Here is a 4,719-nt window from a genome sequence, read left to right as displayed (position 1 = left end):
AACTGGCGCAACATAACGCCAGCGCTTCTCACAAAGTGGCAATGGAAGGGTGGTGTGAATTTAAGGAGAGAGAGAAAAACGGATCAAGGATTTTGACGCAACTCCATGACGATGGGCATAAGAAAATTGTTAAAGAAAACAGGATCTACATGCGAGCAGTTGTTGAGTCACTGCGCTTTACAGCTTGTCAAACCATTGGTCAGAGAGGCCACCGAGAGGATGAACAGTCCACCAACAGAGGTAATTTCCTTGAAATGTTACATCTGCTGGGGAAGTTTGATAGCACTGTATCCAAAAAATTATCAAGTGGGCCAGGTAATGCAAAATATGTCCATCATGACATTCAGAACGAGTTAATTGATATAATGGCCTGCATTTTGAGAGAACAGGTTAGTAACGAAGTTAAACTAGGAGAGCACTTTACTTTAATGGTGCACAGCAAAATCACTGGTGTTAAAATAACACCCACGGTGTCAAATTTAACACTGGCAAAGTGTGTATATGTGTCCACACTACACTGTGTTAATTTAGTCAAAAGTGTAGTGTTAATTTAACAACACTCATTATATGTTATTTAACACTCAATATTGTTACATTTGACCCTTTGTTCAACACTATTCATTGTTGTTTCCACACTACACTGGTGTTGGCACAGAAATACAGTGTTAAAAATTAACACTCCTAATTTAAGGTCAACACCAGTGTAATGTGAATTCAACAATGTTAAGTGTTAAAATACTGATTCGTAGCCACTTTTGTTGCTAATGGGTTGTTTCTATAAAAGACAAATGACAAGAAATATTGCAAAACCTCTTTTTATTAAAGTACATCACATGTAATGTTTACATTGATACACACAACACTTTGCATTTAACACTGCTTAATTAAATACCACAGCTACAATTAGAAGCAGAATTCAGTATGGAATAATGAAAGTTATCTTATACCACAGCGCAGTGACATGAAAACCACTTATTATAAGGTCTTTAATAAATCAAATGAGTTAAAAAAAATTAGCCACCCTACTCAAAACTTGAACATTAAAATACACTGCAATTACCTTACTGGCAGGCAGAAATGCTTATCCTTCACAATACTAAAGATTTTTCCATAACAAAACAGACATTTCAATTCAAAAGACGTTTCATTTTTCTTAAATACGTTCCAACCTGGTATTTAGTTCTTAAGTTGTTTTACTCATGATGTAGTGGAAGGCTGCATCAGTGGTCTTCATCATGGAGGGAATGGCTTTTTGGTCCAGAATGATGCAAAAATTCTGGATGCAACTTCTGTTCCCAACACAGAGCAGGCAGGGCTGTGCTGATTCATACCCCTCAAAGCATGGATTGATGCTCATCACCTAAGTGTTTTAAAAGAGTGTATTTGATGAATGTATCTGATGTGTATTTATGAACTTGTATGTATTTACATGGGGTGAACAATGCAAGCAAACTAACTGCTGAATAAATAATTAGAACAAAGTACCAAAAAACTTACACAGCACAATCAGTAGCTTCAGTTGCACATTGACCCTCTCCAGTCTTTCTTCCTTTCACAAATGAAGGCAAGAGGTGAATGAGCCAGGGAAGAGCTGCCACATCACTGTCCCGTCCTAGCAAAACAGAATTTAAACACCATGAGTACACAGTTAAACTTTAAAACTGTAAAAGTAGCAAACCCATGTACACTTACCATATTTAAACTCCTGTTGACCAGACAGAGGGTCACCCATATCTTCATCAGGATGTAGTCTGCAATTATCCTTTAATTGTTGTATGTTGGCTATTTTGCAATACATCACCTCAGCATATTTCTGCAGATTTTCAAAGACAAAAAGAGTCAAGAAAATACCAAAAAGGGTGCAGTTTTAACCATTATTTGAATCAAAATCATCTCAGTATAATAAATCATGTTAGAGACAGTGTACAGTACTAATGTACTGTGTGTACTCACATAACTAGTTGGTAAGCTCTTATCCTCCAAACTGGGTTAAGGAATAACAGTTCCAGAATTCATGGGTATGCCGTATTCAAATATAGTCTGGTAGGGTCCTATCACAAAAATGACAATAAAGACTCTGAAAACTCAACATTCTTTTTATATTAAAAACAGCACTCAAGACAATATGAATCTTCATTTATACATTTTCAAAATAGTAATCAATTTGATTGCTATTTAATATGATATCAATAGCAAAACGATGTATGAGAAGATAATATATTTTTATTAAAGTTGGCAGCAGGTCATGTGAGTTTCTTGCCAGATTAATAATCATAATATGTATAAAACTACATATACTAAAAAGATTGGTTAACTGTTCAGTTATGTCAAATAAAATGATTTATATGTATAAATACATAAACTTACCTTCTGTAATGAATTTATATAAGTATTAGCAGTCGTTTCTCATTGGAAGTCATCCATGTCAGGTCTTCTTTAATAAACTGCCCTAAAAACAGCATCTCTTCTGAATGATTTGAAGCCCTCAGTGTGAACTTTCACCAAACTAGCATCTATAATGACAGAAAAACAAATGTTCGCCATACACGTTTTACACTTTCGTATGTATTTGCCATATGCATCTGTCTGACATCTAGCGCCACGAAAAGCTTACAACACACAATGCATCCAATCTGTGCATACAAATGATGATATATTGTGAGGTTTTGGTCAAATTAATTGTTGGTTTGGCGATATTTCCCCTGTTTGCATACATCTTAGAAAAACACATGACGATGCGGTTGCGGTTTTCTCCGTGTTTTTCAGTAATTTGAATAATTAACCGATATCCGTGCACTCACGTGCATGTAAACGACCTCGTTAACTCACGGTATAACGAGCATCATATGGTGAATAAACGAGCTTTCATTTAACTTAATTTCATACCTTCAATTTGTAGTGCATGTCGCGTTTTATCATGGTTCAATTCTTTCGTTCATATCTCCTGTTAATATTATCCTTATTGGTTAAAACTTTTAGCTAGCAGTTTAAGTTTTTACTAAACTAACAAGGGAACAACGTAACACAAGGTAGCTCTGATTAAACTGAACCAAATAACGAACAAAGGGGAAATAAAATGGGAAAAATATCTTATTTAGTTTTTTTGGCATATGGCTGCGTAGAGTCAGACAGAGAAATAACAGTTTAATTTAGCCAAACCATGTGAATATTATGAGACTGATTTACCTGATCTCTTCAGTTCTCCTCTGAAAGAAAATGGCGGTAAAATCCCTGACAGGAAATGTTTAGTGGAGGCGTGGCTTGATTTACACCGCTCAGAGTGAAATCTCATAACACCCTTGTTTTACACTGACACTGTCGTGAATATAACACTGGCCTAGCAATGGCAGTGTTATTTTATTACCAGATAGTGTTAAAACAGCATCAACACTGTGTGTTTAACACCATCCCTGAAAATTTAACACTGGTGATTTTGCTGTGTGGATGAAACAAAAGATGTGAGCAAAAAAGAGCAGATATCTATTGTTCTGCGCTACATACACAATGATGACATTTATGAAGAGTTTCTTGATTTTGTTCCTGCTGATGGTTTGGATGCAGAGTCTTTACTTGTGACAGTGAAAGGGGCATTGGCTAAATTCAATATAGACAAAAATGCATGCGTTGGACAATGTTACGACGGGGCATCTGTCATGTCTGGCTGCAACAACGGTGTTCAGGAAAAATTTCGCAGAGAAGTCCCACATGCAGTGTACATCCACTGCCATGCACACAGATTAAACTTGGTTTTAGTTGACTGTGTCCATAATGTAAAACCAGTTGCTGACTGCTTTGCCACAGTTCAGCTACTTTACAACTTTTTTTCTGGTTCAGTAACTCACAAAGTGTTCATGCAGAAACAAACAGAACTTGAGCCCACTAAAAGAGCTGTGGAATTAAAACGTCTGTCAGATACCAGATGGGCATGCCAGTACTATAGTCTTTGGGCAATAAAGCAAACCCTCCCTAGCATCTTAGCCACACTTGAGGAAGTCACCAATCAAACAAATAGCCATAGAGCCATTGAGGCTAGATCACTAAATGGCTTGATTGATGCACAGTTTGTTTTGCAAATCTACATGCTGGAGAACATATTTGGGCTCACAAAAACTTTATCTGACCAACTACAGGCCACAGATTTAGATTTGGCATCCGCCATTGATCTGGTCTTTGTACTGGTTGACACACTCAAAGAAAAACGCAAAGGTGAAACTTGGACCCATTTGTGGCAGGGTGCAAATGACATGTGTGAGAGAGTGGGCATTGACATGCAGCACCAACAGGCAAAAAGAAAAATAATACAGCCCTCCCACCTGCAGCAGTTTCATGTCAGCAATAGCAACACAAGGAAAAAGATACTGCAAACACCAGAAGACTACAAAATCCACTGTTTTTTCCCAGTACTTGACCGTTTAATCAGTGAATTGAATAGGCGCTTCTCTGCTGACAGTTGCCACGTTATGAAAGGAGTTGCAGCTATTAATCCCAAACACAAGACCTTCCTGCACCAAGATGCCCTTCAACCCCTTGCTTAGGCACTATGGCATATTAGAAGACAACCTTTCAGCAGAGCTACATCAACTAAAACGACTCATTGACAGAAAAAAACAAAATGGGGTCTCTCTCAACAGCACCCATGACTTGCTGATTCTATTAAGACCATACAAGGAGGCTTTCGTTGATTTATACAAACTTGTGTGCATCTCCATGACACTGCCT

The 4,719-nt window shown here is 37.3% G+C and overlaps 1 long non-coding RNA gene across 1 annotated transcript; it reads right to left on the bottom strand.

Annotated features, from left to right (window-relative positions):
- Window positions 1-900: 900 nt before the first annotated feature.
- On the bottom strand, window positions 901-3,431 carry LOC135741205 (uncharacterized). The gene is made up of 5 exons (XR_010529372.2): window positions 2,368-3,431; window positions 1,954-2,051; window positions 1,693-1,813; window positions 1,498-1,612; window positions 901-1,360 (listed from the first exon to the last, which is right to left on the bottom strand). It is a non-coding gene; the product is annotated as an uncharacterized lncRNA (long non-coding RNA).
- Window positions 3,432-4,719: the final 1,288 nt, after the last annotated feature.

This window comes from Paramisgurnus dabryanus, chromosome 24 (assembly GCF_030506205.2).
Source record: "Paramisgurnus dabryanus chromosome 24, PD_genome_1.1, whole genome shotgun sequence".
NCBI classification, from domain to species: domain Eukaryota; kingdom Metazoa; phylum Chordata; class Actinopteri; order Cypriniformes; family Cobitidae; genus Paramisgurnus; species Paramisgurnus dabryanus.
The sequence above is the reverse complement of the archived record's forward strand: the minus strand, read 5'-3'. Positions and strand labels throughout refer to the sequence as shown.